This window comes from Thermobia domestica, chromosome 2 (assembly GCF_964235325.1).
Source record: "Thermobia domestica chromosome 2, izTheDome1.hap1.1, whole genome shotgun sequence".
NCBI lineage: Eukaryota > Metazoa > Arthropoda > Insecta > Zygentoma > Lepismatidae > Thermobia > Thermobia domestica.
The window spans coordinates 107,506,573-107,527,782 of NC_137455.1; the positions used below are offsets into that span (position 1 = coordinate 107,506,573).

The 21,210-nt window shown below is 31.9% G+C and overlaps 1 protein-coding gene across 5 annotated transcripts in view; it reads left to right on the forward strand.

The window, feature by feature from the left end:
• The window catches only part of by (focal adhesion protein tensin), a 947,366-nt gene that overhangs the window by 301,155 nt on the left and 625,001 nt on the right, over positions 1 to 21,210 (forward strand). The window lies entirely within an intron of this gene.

A 21,210-nucleotide genomic window follows, 5' to 3' on the forward strand; every position in this document is an offset into this window, starting at 1 on the left:
CGTTAGTGACATATTCTCTTGAAAAACCGTCCCAATCTGCACATTCATAATTACGTGGAGAAAATATGGTTTCTTTGGTTGTATGAACTGAGATCAATCAAATAACAGTATAAATAACACTTCCAGAAGTTGTTGGATCGAAAATAGACTTATATGTATTATTGACTACGAAAAAAGTATGCTATAAAAATGTATTTTGACCAAATCCTTGGCCTTTCGTATAAAATTCTTAATTAATTTGCAATAACTTTTTCATGTTGAGAATAGAGTTCACCTTTCCAAAGCAAAATGTCGAGAAGTTTCATGCTTTTTGCAACCTTTCCAAAACAAAATGTCGGGACGTTTCATGTTTTTGCTATCTTTCCAAAACAAAATTTCGGGACGTTTCATGCTTTTTGTCGCTTTTCCAAAGCAAAATGTAGGGTAGCTTCATGAAGCTATTCAGAGCGAGGGGGGGATACCAACGTTCTTTTTCTGTAATAATGTAGTATAAGTCCTTCTATAGTGAAGATCGAATCGCAAATGGGACAATTTAAATCATATAGGCGCTATGAAATGAACGTAAATGAAAATATGGTGCTTGGGGTCCCTGGATCGAACCCAGCTCGCGCCGTGTAGACTTTGTGGTGGACAAACACCGTGCTCGTGGGCTTTCTCGGGGTTCTCCCGTTTCCTCCCACTTTCTTCATTCCAGCATTTCATTCATTTCTCATCATCACCGTCTTCTTTAGTCTAATCAGCATAACCATGGAACGTAAAACTAAAGATTTCATTTCATTTCATTTTATTAATGTAGTGCAGAAAAAAATAGCTAAAAACGTTAGAAGAAAACAAATTTTTAGAAAACCCCAACACAAAAATAAGCCACAAGAACTTATTACGCAAGGTTGTTTATTTTATTTTATTTTATTTTATTTTTATTTTTATTTTATTTTATTATTTTTTATTTTTTATTTTTTATTTTATTTTATTTTTTTTTACCTTTTAAGCTAATATATAAGCTTTAAAATTTTAAACGTTTATAGTTTATATTTTGGATCTAGCATCTTGCATTTACGTTGTTTTGGACCTTAAATTTAATTTTTTTTTTGATGCTCCAACAATGATTATTTTTAATTTAAGCTACATTGAGAGAAAAAAAAACTTTTAAATATAATATATAAGTTTTAACCTTTTTTAAAATACTTAATTTTTTAAAAAAGTAATTTCTTTAATGGCAGTTTTTTCTTACCAAAAAAACCCTCTTTAACCAGTTCTTAAAGCTTATATTGTCATTTTTTGTTAATTGAATAATGTTTATAATATGTAAATTAATTTAAGCTTATTGAATTAAGGAATTAATATACAATTGTTAATCGCAACAAGTTTGCTATATAATAATGTTAATAAAACCTTTGTAATAAATTTATTTATTATTCTTTTCTTTTAAATACTGCCAAAATAACAATAAACTGTTATTAAGAGTAGATGATTAATCGCAACAAGTCTGCTTACATATAATAATGTTATTAAAACATTTGTAATAAATCTATTTATTAAAATTCTTTCCTTTCAAACATACTACCAAAATAATAATAAACTGTTATCAAGAGTAAATTATACTAACTATTATACATAACGTTCACATCAAAAAAAAACATTCTTATAAGTCAAATATATTTAAGAAAATAACAAATCATAAATTTAACAATACTGTCCCATATTTTATGTAATATATTAATCAATATTTCATTTTTTGTGGAAAGATTATAGATTAAAATGAGTAAAAAGAGAAATATAAAGGAAAATGAGATCATGGATGTATTAGAAGAGAACGTTAGTGATGACGATAGCCTGGAATTTGAAGAGGAGGAAACAGAATATGATAGTCATAATGATCCGGAATATTTTCCATCTGAAAATGAAATGTCTGAGGGCGGTCCAAAAGTAGGTATACAGTCTCGTACTAATAAACTAATTTTTTTCTATATATTTCTTATTATTATCCGTCAAGTAGACTTAGTTTCTTTATCATTTGTTATTAATGTATTTTTACTTATATCTTAAGCTCGAAGCAGCCGAAGCAAATAAACCTATAAGCTAGAATGTTATAGTTGATCAATGCAGGGGTGTATACCTACTTTTGGGCCACTATGTATAAGAACAATTGGAATTTTGGAAAGAGAGAGCGAGCCAGTGAAGAAGGGGAGGACAATAAATAATAGTTAATCCAGCACGTCGAAAGAGACAAATAACAAGAAAAAGAAATTGAACAATGAATCAGCAGGACCTTCCAGTGAAAATAATCCTTTTGGAATATTATAATCATGTGACACAATGGTTGGAAAAGACGATTTTGTTTGGCAAACTAATGCCAAACAAGAAACGAAGAAAGACATCAACCTATTGTTCCTGTTTGCAAGCGATTTGTGGAGAACATCAAAGCAAGAAATCCCCAAACTGTTGATAAACGTTTGAAATTATTTAAGTTCACGTCAACAATTCTGACTAATATTTTGTAGTGCAGCCTGATACGTAGTAACTGTGTCTTATAATTTTAATTAGTTATACAATAAAATAAATAAACAGTTTCATTCATATATACTCTTATTTGCGGGCAAAATTAATCCATGCATAGTACTAAAATTAATTTTACTACTCGAAACTATGTAGATAAATATGGTAATTATGAATGAGAAATATTCCAAAATAGTGATTATGAATATTTAAAAAAAAAATAAAAAATGAGTGCGTAAAATGTACATATCGGTAGTAATAAAGGTATCTCGGTAGGTAACTCGGTAGTAACCTAGGGTTAAACTTCTTGTTGCCAGGCACATTACAAGCTGATTGCCGCTTGCGCGGTTCTCTGTTATTTGAAAGCTCTGTATAATAATGTGGAAAATATATAATAATAATAATAATAATAATAATAATAATAATAATAATAATAATAATAATAATAATAATAATAATAATAATAATAATAATAATAAGAAACTTGAAATCTATTTTGAAGTCCCAACATAGCCACGTTGGGACGCGGGGCATTTTCTCCAAAATCGGAATGGGTGGCAACCCTAATTGGGAATATCAAACAGAACATCTGGCCTTATTATTGCACTGATAATGAGTAATTCCATCTAGACATGAAACATAAAATAGTCAGTAGTATGTAAAGAATGAGTTCTATGCATAGAAATTGTAGTAATGGTAGTGGAGCGCCCGCAGGATGTGACAAGTTAGGCTAGTTGTTCCTTCTGGATATTGGAATGAGGAATACATATCAAAACATATGAGATTTCTTAATCACCCACTATAGTATATTAGATTAATATATGAGATATTGATATTAAATACTATAGTTTATTTACTGTAGTTAATAAGGGTATGTGCGTAAATAACTGTCGTTTTGATTTATGTATTATGTGAATCTGGGGTAAAAGTGGATCTGAAAAGGTAGGGAGACGGATGACATCACGGCGTCCCCCGTGCCTATCTTTGCCCATTGTAACTTTTGGATCAAAGATCCAATATATTTCAGTCAAAAATTTTCTTGTAGGCCTTATATCTCGAGAATAGATATAGTGTAGCCAAATCCAAATTATCACTTAATTCAGTATGATGTGCTTATTTCGTTAAAAAAAAAAAAAAAAAAAAAAAAAAAAAAAAACTGGATTTAGGGGCCGTTCAAAAATGTTGTGGCTCCTGATCCCAAAACTAATTATTGGCTAAGATGGCAATCTTTTTATGTACTTCCATTTTTTATCATTCCTAAAATTGTTGTTTACGAAGTGGAGAGACGCCATTGATATTTTTTGGAAGTGGGGAAACGGCACCCTCTGGCGTTCTCCTCCACTTTTATCCCTAATGTGCATGAATGCATTAAAGTGTGTGTGTGTGTGTGTGTGTGTTTGTCACTGTGCTTGTGTGACAATCTCTTGCCCCCTCCCCCTTAAAATTTCTGTGAGGGTCCCTGACTTCTGGAGTTTCAATTTTCAAAGGACCACGAATGGGTTCAGTAGAAGAAAGTGAAAATGATGAAGCGCAACATATGTGCACTTACCTTAGCTGTCCTTTCTCCAGTCATTTTTATTCTATTATCTGGTCATGTTCGTTCCATTACTGTTCAGTTATTCAAAGCACAAGTCGCGTATTTTGCGAGCCCTTTAATTAAAGGTAATTCATCTACCAGACTGACGAAGAAGAAGCCGTTTTTATTGCGCTCGTACATAGATGACATCACAGCAATTATTTTTCCTTGTCAACAAGATCATTATCGTTAATTCTCATCCACATTATACAATAAAGAGTCATTGTTGATACCATGTCTTCCTCAGCTACATGTGTGTAGGTTGTGCATTTATCAATTTAACAAACGGATCTTAAACACAACCATCTATGTGAGTATTTTAGAACATGCATATATTGCCAAAATTGTAATAGGTTGTTTATTAATGTTAAGTTATTGGTTTGATCAGAACTTACGTTTTTATTTGCACTATATTCAAAGCTAGAATGAACAATATACAATTAAACATGCTTGTATATAATGCTAATTAACAAAAACGAAAATATTAAAACGAAACAAGAGAAATAAATTCATAGTAATCTTGTAAAGTACAATCATTATGTTCTATAATATTTAGCCATCTTTGAGACAAATTTTCGATTCCAGTCCAGTATCACTCCGCGGGCTCAGAGACAAAAGACCTCCCGACCTTGTTTAATCTTGTTTAGGTTCCAAATGTTTTAGGTAAAATAGCAGTCGCAAAATGCAAGATCGAGGGAATAAGCTGGATGAGGGAAAAGTTCGATTCCTTCCAGTTCTCGTATTTTTTTTAGATCACAGCGGAAATATGGACCAGAATGTTGCTCTCTTCTCCAATTGACTAAGTCGGGGTACTTCCGGGCCAAAGATTCCTACATTCGATCTAGTTGTTACGAGTAAATGTTGAGCAATGGTGGCGCGATCTTTTGAAACTGAGCTCTCACCTTCAAAATTCCTTCACATACATTCATCATCTGTTTGTCCTTACTCCTTCGCTATTTGACTACCGGTTCCCCGGTGTTTAGCCACCGATTTCTATAGTTTGAATTGCAGAAGAATGTTCATTTTACACCGCACATACTGATTTGTTTGTCTCGATCACCAAAGTGCTAAGTACAAGCATCTGATGACACACCGCCTTCAATCAGCTTCTGAGCTTGTATTTGAAACTAGAGTACCATTCAACAGTGCCTGATACTCTTCCCAAGCTCGACGAGATTCCGATTTACGGCGTGGTTAAGAGTACAAAGCTTGGCTGACAATCTGCGTGTACTTGTTTGGGGAACTTTCTTGGATGGCTTGGTGTAAATCTTCCGGGATGTAGTTGATCTTGAAATCTGATGTCTCCAACCTTGAAACGCTCGAATCATTTTTTTTACTGCAGTTAATCCGACAGTACATGGGCCTTTCACAATGCAAATTTCATCAACAGTCTAGTTTTTCCTTGCTTTTTCTTCCAAACCCAATAACTGCTCTCAGGGCAATCTTTTCATTCATAATTTGCAAAGTGAAAGGACATTAATCATGAGAAATTCATATGACATTCAAAATATATGATAAGTACTGATATATGTAAGTGTGTTTGTATATTTGCACAGTGTTACATGATCAGTAGGAGCAACAAAAAAATATCGAGACAAAAGACGCCAAGGTGTGGTCGCGAACTTACGGAATACAATTGTATCATCTATCTTTGTGGTCGTGATTACTATTTCGATTTGTCGCCATGTACAGACTTTGTTTTTACACAATCAAAGAGGTATTCGTATTTTACATTCGTGTTTTGTTACCTGAACTCTTACCACCTTTTTTTTTAAAAAAAAAAAAACATATCAGGATAAGCGAGTTATTGTTTGAAGTCTTTCATTGCTAATTATCTGTTTCTGTATTTTTAATTCTTCTAATGACGTATTCTAAAGGAAAGGGTAGAAATACTGGTAACTAACTTCAAATCTTTTATAAATTTCGAAGGAATTTAACATTCTTCTTCCTACTTATGTACATCTTAATACTTGCTTTACCTAAACACGCCTTCAACCTACCTTTTTCTTTTTGGAAACTCCCATTTATTCCAAAATATTATATATCTGTCTCAGGTCAGCAATCTTTCGATTGATTTGACATAGCTTTCAATTCTTCCCTATCCTGAGCTAGGCTTTTCGTTTCCTTGTACTTTTTCTTTCCTACATTTTATATTATTTGATCCATATATTTCAATCGCAACCTTCCTCTAGGTACTTTTCCTTCTGTTATTTTCTTTATAGCTAATAGCATGTCTTGTAATATATTCAGTTATCCTATATCTTCTTTTCGAAATAGTCTTTAGTAGACACCTCTTTTCTCGTACCATTTCCAATACTATTTCATTTTGTACTTTATCTACTTTTTATCCCAATACTTTTCAGCATCCTATAGCACCACATTCCGAAGTTTTCCTCATTCTCCGTTCTTCCTCTTTTCCTAGAGTCCATGCCTCACATCCACACAACGCCACACTTCATGCATATGCTTCCATCATCCTTTTTTCTTTTTAATTCTATGTCAATCGATGTTTCTAGTTGTAAGCTTTTGGTTTTCTTCGAACGCCTTCTCGACCTAAAAGTATTACATATTTACATATCCGATTCTTTAAATTATTATTATTATTATTATTATTATTATTATTATTATTATTATTATTATTATTATTATTATTAATAATAATAATAATAATAATAATAATAATAATAATAATAATAGGAACATATTCTTTCTTAAAATAAAAAATAGTCAGTGAATCTTACCGTCAGATAACTACTTTTTCTCTAATATCTGTGGGATTCCCGCCGGGAGCTCATGTGGTTCGGATTCCACGTTAATCAGTAGGTCCACGTCTCATATAGCCTCGCTGCTGAAAGGGACGCTAAACTAAAATCAACTCAACTCAACTCTAATATCTGTGGAATAGAGGTCTCAAGCCAGAGTGCTGCTTCTCTGTTACTTCACTTACATATAACATAAGCGCACTACAATAACGTCAGAAAATATCTTGTAGCAAATTTATAAGATACGTCCCTTGGTAACTATGTCAGTCCATTTTGCCAGGTTTTCTTAATAAATGTATGGTTTCTGTAAGTACTTTCGCCATTGCTTTTCCATTCGTTAAGGACTTTATCTTTTTGCTATGCTTAAGCAGGTTAATCTGTGGATCTCTGATTAAAATGTTCCCAAACCATTTGATAGTTCAGAGATTTTGTGAAGAATAACCGTGTAGAAACCTTTTTATTCTTTACATATTCAATGTAAAAAGAGAAAAATCTTTTCGGTAACAATGTAAACGATGTACAAAGCAATTTCTTTTCTGTATACTTGGCATGTATGTTTTATTGTGTCTAAAATTAAGTTGACGATATCGATGCTCTTACGGAATCCAGTTGTATATTTTTATATTTATTTAACATCCCTTAATGCAATGTTTTCCAAGCTAAGAATGTTTCACATCCTTAGCTGCTGTTCTTCGGCACACTTTGATAATAGCAGCATCTTATATATATGAGGGCGTTTAGAGATATGAAAGCTACACTCTCGCATATATACATAAAAAAAAAAAAGAGTTTCAGAGCCACACCTACCCTACTTTTTTCCTTTCAAACCTTTAACGTGGGAGGTCCATCCAGGCAGTAAGTCTCTTATCCACCCCCAGAAGGAACAAACCACAGATGGCGTAAAAAAGAACATTTCATTTTATTCTAATTCCAATAAAATTGTGATGGCTCCTGATGACTGGTTTGTCGCTTCCATTATCTTTTGTTAGGGCGGATACCTCATCAGCAGAAGTCCATAATAGAAACTTGATTAATTGGTAATGTGTATTGTGTATATATATATATATATATCAAAACACAATATATGCATTAGTATCACCCTCTGTTCATATATGAGCGTCTCGGGAAAGAGAATGGTAAATGTCATTTTCTAATTTTCGAATAAATTGGAACAGGAAGTCCAACATTCCCATGTAATGCAATGCAATGACACATACTAAACAAGCTTCTTCTGGCAAATGCAGCACAATTCCAAATTTAAACTACCTTCATGCTGTTCTGTAAAATGATCCCAGACATTGTTTAATTTTTCTGTTTCAAAATACCATAAGAATGGAGAATGAAAGCGAGTTCAAATTGCTGACAATGCAAATATCTAATATTGTAGTTTGTAATACTGCGTGATATAAGTCTACACTTTATTTTTCAGCATAGATATAGGCACCTACGTACTTCTACCTGGGGTCATACAGGGAGGGTGCTTATGCCAAACGATTTTTCAAAATAAACATTATTATTTTTCCGGAGGCCCTTATATTCAGGGGTATTTATATTCGAGTGAATATGGTAATAGATTGAGGCTTTCCTGAAAATAGCCTGTTCAAACCATAATACACTTCTGTAAAGTATAGATTTTTGTGTAATGTTTGAGAAACTTTAAGTGTCGAGTTTGCAAAAATTGTTTGTATATACACTCACATATAAGTGTCAACTTTGCAAAAATTGTTTGTATATACACTCACTTATTTATTTAGAAAGCTATACTATGGATCAAATAACGATATCAAGCCATATGAAACGGATTTACTGTATATTTTGATTCTTCTGAATATTAACGTGCCAATGGAAGTTTGTTGAGGATTAAGTGTATTTGTTTCTAGCTTTATTAGGTTTTATCTTGATTGATATTATAATAACGAAAGGGGATTTTCCAGAGATTTAGATCTAATTGAAAACACTTACATTTCTCAATAACTCCTCTTTTATATTTCACTTTTGTATTTCCTTTATTAATTTCCCTCTACTTCGGCTGGTTGATTACAGTTTCTTATTCCTCTACTCTAACACAATAGCTATTTTCCATCATAATAACCATATGTGACTTTTTCATCACGAGTGAGGCTCGGTCTGTAAAGTATGCTAAGGGATAGCGTTTGTAGCGCTCTAAGTTCCCTTTAAGCGCTGTTAGCAAATGAGAGGAAGGCAGTGTTTTCACATGTTTGTCATATGTTCAGGCCAGTTTGTGCAGGAAAAAAGCAATTCACTATTCACTCGCTTCTACTTAGCCACCCCACACCCCTTTAATACACAGCAACGTTGTGTCAGAGTCTTCGTTTCATTCACCTAGCTCACGATTCCGTCCTGCGCTCAATAACTAAACTGCTTACAATTTACGAACCACATTCCGATTAACCAATTCGTTACCTTCGTTTCATCACCTAACAAATTCATAAATGCTCTATGATTGTAAATCATCTGCCGTCTTCAGTAGTACTTGGTCCTGGATCTATCCAACGTGTGAGGTAATAGAACAAAGGATTGCCGACAAATACTATTGTATTCGTAATAATGAAGTACCAGCGGGGCGCCCGGAGACAATGGGTAGAGAGTATAGTTGTATAGAAATACACTATTGTTTAAATGACATATGATGACAGGTAATGGATGTAGTACTATTGTATGTATAGTACTGACACAAAAGAGAATAATAAAAGAGAAACCTTGGAAACTTGTTGAACAATGCTAACTTGTTATAAAGAATAATAAAAGAAAAATCTTGGGAAAATCATTGAACAAGGGTATAAAGAAATAATAGAACTATACAATTCTTTGCAGATGTATGTAAAGAGAAACCTCGCAGCTGTATGCGTTAAAGAATATTAATTTAGGTGTTGAACAATAGCGGATTGTTATAAAAAGAGTTTTTAACCCGGCGGCGGCGGAAACGCGGACGCGGCGCGGGAAGGCGCGGGGGCGCGAACGGAAAATACCCGCGTGCGCGGGCGCGAGCGCGTGACGTCATTTGAAATTTTTATTTAAATATTGGTTTTAAAAAATAGGCATGTATAGTTTTGTTAGCGATGGAGAACCGTCAGTTTGTAGAAGACGTTGATGTGAAGCATAAGTTAGACGCTGAGAGTGAATATCCAGATTCTCCAGATTGTACATTTGATGAAAATGAATTAGAAAGATATGAAAACGATAATATAAAAGTTTATGCAAGTGATAGTGATGCGGGAATAGATAATGAAGTGTATGAATTTTCGCAAGATAATTCAGATTTTGAGGCAAAATCAAATGACGAAGTGGTATCAAATGTGGATACGCCGCCATGTTCACCTGATTTATCAGAATTAAGTTGGAATTGTGAATGTGGTGTTAACTATGTGGATGTGAACTGTGTAAGAGACTGCATTGCGAAATGGAAACCAAATGATTATTTAATATGCTATGCATGTTATTGGCATGATACATGTGAATGGTCTCATGAATGTTTTTATTGTAATGATGACGTTTTAGACATTCGTGTTTGGTCTGTGTTAGTGAATCCTCGTGTACAGGAGGAATTATTTGACATTTATGCAGAAACACATACAGTTATTACAACATTGACAAGAGATTATTTTAATATTACATTTGGTGAACTATCAGTGGATGTGAATGTGCGAAAAGAACTTTTAAGTATTTTCCTTGAAAAAGACAGATCGAACGAGTATAGTGAAGTGTGTTAAGAAAACGTACTGTACATAATGTATTTCGAAAATAATTTTTGTGTATCATGTAGTGAAGAACATATTAGTGAAGTTTGTGTTTTAAAAACTATAAGTGCATACTTACGTTTTAATAATAATATTTCTTGTGAACAATGCTTGCTGCATCTTGAACATCAATGTTTATTTCACGATGATATTGGAACTTTTGCTGTAGGATATTTATCCAACGACATAACTGTTATTGATTTATATGAAGTGTTTGAAGAACACCATAGTGAAATTTCAAGTATAAACTTTATACGCAAAACGCGTGATTGTTTAAAGAACACTGAATTTGTTGGACAAATTATACCATTTTTCTTAGAACGTAAACATAAAATTTCACCATGTGTTAATGAATACATTATTGACATACAAGGTTTTAAGATTTCAAATCATGAATTTATTATACGTGAATTTTGTTTAACTGCGTGTGATGATACAGTAAATTTGCATTGTTTAATAAAATCACCAGTAGAATACAATATACTTCCATTAGGTTGTCAAAAACAAATTGAATGGTTAACATTAAACTTACATGGATTAACTTGGAATGATAAATGCGGTTATACTGTATCACACATACGTAACCTTATATATCAACTTTGTAAACAAGATGCAACCTTTTATTGTAAAGGTGCAGAAAAAACACTTTGGATTAAAAATATTTTTGCACTAGCTAATGTTATTGATTTGGAAAGTAAACAGTGTCCACCATTAAACACAATGCATGCAAATGTATTTAATGATTATTGTGCTTTTCATGAACAAAATATTAAACTTGAGAAAAAATCAGGATGTGCATTTCGTAATGCACAACAGTTATGTTATTGGTGGAAGTTTCAACGTACTATAACATTAACTAATGCATTTGCAAAGTTGTAAAAAGGATATGATATGTTCTTGTGAATAAAAATACAAGATTTTCAATTGTAAATAAAAAATTTTTATTAAACTAATCTACTTGTTTTTTCTTTTTCATTATATTGGTTACATGATTGAATACAATTTTATCATTTTGTTTAAGATTATTTTTTTTGAACAAATTTAAACATTCGTTAAAGCTTTTCTTTCGTACAATATGATGCAAAAAGTACAACACAAATTGTCCACACAAGATTGAATTATCATCTTGATATGCGGAACTATTTGTAAAATATATTTTACAATTTTTATTTAAAAAAGTTTTTATTTCTTTTGGAAATGGTAATGCTAGGCTATCGAAGTAGTATCCTCTTTGATTTTCATCAATGAATACACACACCCAATGTGTGCCACCTGAAGATGAATTGCTTAAATTTATAATAAGTCCAGCCGGTGGTTGCACAGTTTTTGGTATTCTATCAATAGGATAAATGCCATGCACATTTGCACCAGTAACTTTATCACGAAGTAACACTTTTATTAAATCATCCGTGTACATAACTTTTGTTTTTTAAATTCACATCACTTCACTTCACTTTATACGCGTATATGTTGGAAGACCTAGTGGAGTATATGGAATATTCTCATAAAACGAAATAACATGTTTAAAATATTCATGACAGAGTTTTTTATAACTTTTCCAATAACGATGAATGGTGCTAACGCATAAAAAATACTTTTGACAAACTTCATAGTATGATACCTTGCAACTCTTTGAATAATCAAGCAAAAATATTACAATATACAATGTTTAACACACTTTGTACCAGTAGGACACATGTAATTCATATGCTTAGAAGTGAACAGTTATACTTCTTTTATTAAAATGATACTTTTAAAAAGTATTATCAGTATATATATTTCTATCTTTATCAATTTGAATTAAAGAATCAAACTGAGCGTACACAATACATGTTATAGGCTCAGTTAAATTTTGAGAAAAGGAAACTTTAATATTTACAGGTGCATCACGCACAAGGTCCCACGTACAATCATCTAATGTTGCTGTAGGTGATAGAATAAATGCATAAAGAGTATAGCCGTGTGGATATTCTTCAGGAGTAATAGTATGTGCATCATCTTTATAATATAAACCAGTACCGGAAAACAGAGAATGGTAACTTAGAAGGTACAAATTGTTTTGAAAATCGGGGGTGAGGGGGCTGGGAGGAAAAGATTTTGATCCAACTTGTAGCTGCAGTTTGTTAACGTTAAAGTGTTGAAAATGAAATGGATTTAGTTCAGATTTTCCATTAAATGCCGAATTGGAAACAAACCCGATAACAACACCTTTAGGTACGTTACCCAGAAAAATATTATCAAGATTGTATGAATTAACGTTTGCAGGAATAGTATATGATCTTGTTTGTACTCTTGTAAGGGGATATTTTGCTGTTTCATGATTCATATTAGTATTGATTTCCATTGCCAAATGAGGTGCAACATCAATGCGCCGTATATGTAAAGTAACATCTTCAAGTTTTACTTTATAAGAAGTATTTGCAGGAGATAATAAACAAAAAGCATCTTTACTACGATGTAATTTTATACGAAGACCTACTTTATTTACAAGTGCTCTTGGTAATCCAGCAATATCTGTATACAGACGACCATACATTTCAAACGATTTACTATTTTTAATATAATTAGCACGTTGTTGAAAACCTACATTAGCATTACCTATGGTATCAAATTGTTTAGCGGTATCTTTATACCACATACCTAATTTCAAATGTGTATCAGAAGCATCACGGGAATAATTTAATAATGTTTCAAGGTACGCACGATAAGGATAAAATCCTGATGAAGAAGTAATTAATTTATCATTTAATGAAATGTCAATTTGACTAAATAATGAATGTAGGAAATTATTTGTTGGTGCTACAACATCAGTGTCAGCTAATGCTGTATCATCAGGTTTTGTAATTTTACAACGTACGTAAAGATAAAGATATGCAGTATGAATAAATTCTCCTGTTTCACCGGGAATAAAAAATTCAATAGGTCCATCAGAACTTAATGTTGAAATTGGACGGTATTCAGCATTAAAGCAAGATTCAATTGCAGTTTGTGTCATTGGAGTACTAAATAAATCGAAATCGTTAGTACAGCATTCCACACTGTTTGAATTAAGTAGTGCCATTATGAAAATATATCTGTAACACGACTTATTTTTCTTTTTACTTTTCTTTTGCTTTTGCTTTTGTTTGTACGCTTACGTTTAGTTGGAGGTCCAAACCGAACAATTGCAGGAGCTTTACGCTTGCGTGGCCGTCTCTTACCACTTCCAGTTAATAACTGACCAACTTTGTTAACAGCTTTTGTCTTTAATGTTTCACCAGCTTCTTTTACACGCGCACGAACAGATTCTTTAAATGGTTTATCTTCTAATACATCACCCGCTACTTGTATTCCCGTTTGTAATGCTTGTCGACCTAAAGTTTTTGCACCCTGTTTAAGAAATGGTAATGCAAAACGAAATAATCCTTGGAAGAAACTACCTATACCATGTCCACGTTGATATACAGGTCCTGAAAAGTATGGGATACCATGTCCGTAATGCCGTCTAAATTTCATGTTTAAAATATAATTAATTAATTACTTTTTATTAGGAGAGCGCTTAAAATGAAGTGTAACACTTAGTGTCCCAGAACGAAATGGCAAATTTCGTCCTGCATGGTCTTTTAATAGTATTTCAATACTGTTAAATGAAAACTTTGCAAGTGGTAGATAATGAATATCTTGAAATGTTAATGTTTTTACTTTACCGTATTTTACATTTGATGTTGTTGCAATACGTAATAAAGGTGCTTTTGTATCACCTAGAAACTGATATTGTATGATATCAGTATAAATAAAAATTTGATGAGGATATCCAATATCAACATACGGTTGTTTAAATCCACGTTTATACAAAACAAGATCTTTATGTTGACGAAGTCCTAATTGCATTGCTAATGTTGCTGATAATAAGGCATATTCAACACGATCACTACAATCTACTTGTACAATATTTGATAAAGAAAATTTTATATCTTTTGATATTTTATTTAATTCATCAATAATATGATGTGCAGAGTGATAATATCCACTTACAATTTTACCTTTTTGTGCTTCTTCATTTTTTATTTTATACCACATAACATTTTCTCCATCGTTAACATTATAACATGTTAAAGGAACATGTAATTCACTTAATCCTACATGCCAATCGGTTTCTGATAATTGAATATTATTTTTTAGTTGATTAATAAAATGTGTTGGACTATTTGTAGGATATACATCAGTACTTGCGTTTGATACAAGTGTAATGTAAAAACTATCATCAATACTTTCAGAAATCATTTTCGTTTAAAGTGAAGTGTTAAGTTTGAAGTTCCAAATTGAAATGGCAATTTTAAACCGTGCTCATCTTTTAAGTTTACTTCAATCGTGTTAAAATAAGATTTTACAACTTTAACATATTGTGGTGTGTGAAATAGAAAACATTTTACATCTCCGTGCTCAATATTATAAGCACTAACTTTACGAAGTACTGGTCCAATATTTTCTTGTTGTTTTACAATATCAACACAAACATTAAAAACGTTTGGTATATTATATTCTAAATTGCATGGAAATTTTGCACGTGTTACGCTTGGAATATCTTCATTAACTGGTTTTACAAAAACAGCATCTGTAAACTCTGTTGTATTTTCATTTATAAATCCCAGTAAATGTTGCAATCCGCGTGTCATTCCAATAACACAAAAATCTTTTAATTTTAAAGAATGTCTAATTCCAACTTGATTTTTATTTTTATAATATTTTAACATGCGTAATTCTTCAGGAATCATTTCTAAAATGGATGTAATAGAAGTATAGTATCCTGGTGTAATATCAACATCTACAATTTCAAGTTCATCATTAACGATGGTTTCAATTACAATTTTTTCATTTTTACCTACATTATAAAAACTAAAAGGAACATTAAGTTGTGTTAATGCAACATACCATTCTCCTTCACTTAAGTGAATAGGTTGTGCTAACTTTACTATAAATGAAGAAGTTGTATTATCAGTAAAAATTTCACTACTAGCATTTGAAGGAAGAGTAACATAGAAATCATGTTCTATCATTGAACTCATTTTGAAGACTGAACAGAATTTGTTTTAATCCATGAATTCATACTTGATGGATATCCCAACCACTTTACATACATCATATCTTTTTTTCGTTTTAGTACTTTTTCAATTAAAAATGTTTTGTTTGAATTTACATTTACTTTTTGTAATTCTTCTGTGTAAAATATTCCTTTAATTTCCTCATCATTCCAATCTTTTAATTTATATGTAATAGGATTTGTCGGAATACATTTATCAACAATAAAAATTTCTTGTGACCATTTTGGTAAATATCCCTTTTCTAATTTATGTTTATATTTACTAACACGCACATAATCACCAGGGTGAAATTTACATGTTAATTTGTTTTTATTCGTTTTATCACCGTACAACGTATTCAAAACTTGATCAACATTAGAGTAATTTACATTTGCTGGTGCCATTTTAATACTACTATGATACGAATGATTATAATTTTTTACAAATTGATCTAAGACATCTATATAACGGTATGTATTTTTAGCCGTAAAATAACGATACAATTTTTCTTTTAATGTCCTTATAAAACGTTCAGCTAATGCACATTTAATTTCTGAATGTACACTATAATGATTAATTTCGTATTCTTTAAATAAACGTTTTACATGTTGATTATAAAATTCTGTACCTAAATCCGTTTGTACATTAAACACGGGTAGTTTAAAATTTTTTAAAATTTTTTTGATTGCTTTTGCCATTTCAGGACCTGTTTTTGTTTTTAAGGGAACACAATACGCATACCGTGAAAAAATATCGATACAACATAATATATACTTATAATTTTTGTTATACTTGGCAATATTTTGCATATCTGCTAAATCCATTTGTAATGTTTCATTTGGTGCACTAACATAATATTGTTTACGTTCAAACACTTTACGTGCTGGTGCATGTAATGTATATGCATCTTGAGATGCTAACCAATTTTTAATTTTGTTTTTTGATAATTTTGTTTTTGTTTGTAATGTTTTAATACTTGATAAAGAAGCAGGATTCGTATAATCATAATATAATTTTGACAATTTTCCCATTTTTATTTACATTTTATATTCTTTCCAGTTTTTAAAAATATTTGTTACTAGTGTTGGACTTTGTGATTTTTTAACTTTGCTATGTGATTTCACTATAGGAGTAGAAATAAATTCACGTGGTACATTAAGATCATCCAATAAAATTTTAAATTCGTGAATGCCTATAGGATTTCTTGAATATTTTCGTGTACGAACAACATCATTTATTAAATCAATAATATTAGAACCTGGTATTATTTTTCCTTGAATACGTACTGTTCCTGATTGATCCCAATGAATTTTATCAGAACTTGTTAACTGTTTTAATAATAGATCTGTTTTCCTTCGCTGTGTTTTTGGTACTGATTGTAAAATGTCTGATACAAAGGGTAAAATAGAATTATTTTTTTCTTCTTCTTGAGATAATAATGATGATGATGTTTGAGGAACATCTTTTTCAATAATAGGTAATGTAATTGGATTTTGTGAAACTGATGAAGTATAATTTAAATATTGTTGTAATGCTTGCTGATACAATTTCCATTTTTCTTCAATACTAAGATTACGACGTTGTAAAATACTATTCATTTCTTCATCTAAACGCGATTGATGTGAATCTATTGATTTTATATTCGCATGCATTTGTTGCATTGCATTTTCAGGCACTAATATCATTTTACGAAATTCCGACATAGTTATCTTCCAAACAAACTACTTGCTACTGCACCAAGTAATGGTCCTAAAATTAATGGTAAAAATGCCCCACCTTTCTGTAATAAAATTTTCTTTTTCTTATTAAGTGCTGTACGTTGTGCAGATAAAGCACGCAAGATCTTTTTATGTCTACGTAAACGTTGCTTCTGACGCGAATTCAATGGAATGTTTCCTTTTATTGTGTTTTTAGCAACTTGTGAAATAGTACGTATTAAATCACCAGATGCATGTCGTATAATTTGTTTTCGCTTTGCGCTTTTGCATTTGCACAAAGCACGGAGAGTATCAAAGTGTTGTTTCACCTTCAACATCTTGAACTAAACTAAACGTAAACGACTGAATTACTGTCTTTTACATTTGCATATACATGCAGTGTTTCATTAGGAAAAATATTTGTACGTAATCGTAATGCATCATTTGTTTTTTGAGTTAAGTCAAATAACAAATAAGTGTGAGGTTCACGTGTTACATCTTCGAACACATTCACAACTTGTTTACTATATCGTGGCATAATTTGTCTTGCTAAATATTGTATTTGTAATTTATCACGAGGATTTTTAAATACTATAATATAATGTGCATTTAAACTTATATCACGAGCATGTTTTCCTTTTGGAAATAAATTTTGAACAATAAATATTACTGTTAATTTTTTATGATGTGCATATTTTGTAAATAAGTTTGCAACATCACCATTGGTTTCAGACATTAAGTCATCTAATATTAATAATGAATTTTCTTGTATTTCAAAATTATTCATATCTGGAATACCTTCTATAAATCGAATTTCTGAACTTGCATCTAAATTTGGTATGACTGCACCATAACACCAAACAATTTCATTAAATTTCATAGTAAACATTTCATCACGTTCATTTAATAATCGATTTACAAAACATGTTTTACCTGCACGTGAAGGACCAGCAATTAAAATGGTTGATGGATGTTGAAACTTTAACATCTTGTATTAAACTGAATGCACACAATAGATACTTTACTTTATATACACTCATTCACACACACACTCACTCACACAATTAACAACATAAATTAAAAATAAATTAAGAATAAGTTAAAAAATAAATATTAAAGCTTGAAATGACTAAAATATGAATGAATGACTAGAATAAATGAATGACTAGAATGAAATGTATACTTTGGTTTACAATGTATAAGTTTGCTCAGCAAACGATGAAATAAATAAATAAATAAATAAATAGTCATACTCTACTAATGATCTGTTAAAAAATAAATAAATAAATAAATAAAAACAATCACTTATAAGCCAAGCTAAAATTATCATGATACATATCCATGAGGTAAACTTTTTGTCTTTGGTATTGGTTCGTCAGTTTGTATATCGTCAATACGTTTACGTTTTTTGTTTACCTCTTGGTGTGTTTTTGTCTCTTTACGCGAAAAGATAGTGAAGCCCTGTTTTCGCACAATGCTATTTGGATTTTCTATAATTGTACAATGAATATTTTCTGTCACTAATCCATAGAAACTCTCAAAGTTTATTCTTTGAGAGGTCCTATCATTTAGTGTAATTCCCCGAATTTTGAAAATATTCCGAAATTCCCCTGCGGCATTTTTAAGCCGCATACTATAATTTTTTGGCCCTAAGCCTATAAACGTTACAAACTCCCACCCTTCTTCAATTTCATCAGTGAGATCACCCAAATAGCTTCCAAGCTTTAACGGAGGTTCCCTATCTTTTTTACACGTAAACATAATACTGTCTGTGTCACAATAAATTACGTCTTCAGGTCCTACAGTCACAAGTAAATCATATAATTGTAGCCTGGCCCATGAAGTAATAAAACCAGCAAGGACGACATTGGAAAATTCTAAAGGTACATTTTCAGTTTTCAAGTCTTTATATGTTAGAATAAGATGTTCATCACCAACTGGAATAACACTATGAACCTCATATCTCGGTGTAGCAAGGTACCTATGGAACTCTGTCCCACTATCAATAATCACACACCGTGTCATATCTGTACGCTGTCCCCATTTTCCGTATAAGGAATTGAGGTACAACTTCGCGCATTGTCTAAGTCCAGGGTTCGAGCTAATATTATCTTTATTTAATTTTATGCCTTCGTGAGCATAGTAATCGTCAATATACTTATCTTTGTCTTCTTCAGTTTTACACCAAGCAGGATAGCCTGAAGCTTCCTGCTTCATCTGAAGAAACGTATTCACATAGTCCCGGAATAAACTAGGTGAATTCCGATCTTCAGAACCCATGAGTTCGAATTCCCATATTTCATAAATTTTGACGATTTTATATCCGTTTTCAAGAGCACGGTGAAGCTCTGGTGTACAAAAAGTTCCAGTTAATGCACGTTCAGTATCACTATGTGTGCAATTATCAATAGTTTCTCCTTCCATACATAGCCTACAAAGTCCAAATATTAATCGGCTTTGCGCTACATATGGTAAGATGGGAAAAAAGAGTTGTTTAGGAGCCAATACAGTACATTTTACAATCCCATGAATTTTTCCCACATCTGGGAAAACCGGCCCCTTATGCACCTTAGGTGCCCCCACCGGAAGAGGTTTCCTTGCCATTACGTAGGGGTATAACGATGTAATATCATAATAACAAATGGATTCATCGTCCGCACAATTCACATATGAACGAAATACTTCAGTACGGCCTCCGTTGTAGCAACTCTTAGGAATAAGAAAGTCTGCAGTAGTATCACAATGTTCTTTAAGGAACTTTTGTAAATCTACATCTGTGCGTACTTTATTATCCCAAGAGCACTCCCATATTTCATACAAATTCATTTTTAGAATTTCTGTGAAATATTTTCGCCGGATTTCCGTATGTTCGTACCTTTTTTCAAATGTGTTGTACGGACCATGTGCATTATCTATTATGGCATTACGGTTATTTGGAAAACACGTTTTACAGGCATGCCAGTAACATCCCATAAATTCGAACACGGCATTAAGCTCTGCATTGTATCCGTCAACATTATACCTTCCAAAAGATTGTTCTCCGTTTCGTCCAGCATGCTGGATTTCTATACCCAATTGGTGTTCCATATACTTTAGCCATTTCATTGCTTTTTCACTGGTTTTTGTTTTATAATGGTACCCCAAAGGTGGTATAACAGAAATACTTTCTTCTGGAAGATATGATGTACGATATGTTTGCATGGCTAAACTTGCAATCGTAGACGATACTAGAAAACATTGTAATCCACCCGTTTTCTCTTCTATGATATTACTAAATTTAATAACAGCTTCTGTGAGAATTCTCACATCATTTTCACAGTACTCCAACATTTCCTTTTGCAAATTAAATTGCTCTCCCAATTGCACCCGTTCTTGGTGCCATCCCTCCAACCGCTTTCTTTCTTCACCAGATCGCGATTCAGGATCATAGTATTCTATTCCCGGATATGGTCCTACATAATTTTGGTTCTCTACTGTATTAAACAAATATGGAAAATCTCCCTTCTTTAAATTTTCTGAAAGGCCTAACGTCTTAGGTAATTTTGATAATTTTACACCAACAAACAAATAACTATCTCTAAAAATGATTTTGTTATGAATAGAAATACTAAAAATCTTTTGACCCTGAATTAAAGTTTTTGGAATGATATGCTGGGACTCAATGAGAGATCTCAAACAGAAAATGCTATCAAAACGACTACCATTATGACTTATGACGCATACTTTACTAAATAGGGGTCTATCTAATAAAATATGTGTAATAAATTCATCAATGGTTTTAAAAGAAAACGAGCGGTTACCGTTTTCATCACCACATGTACTGCAGGCTTCATCAATACCTATGTTCATACATTTATGGCA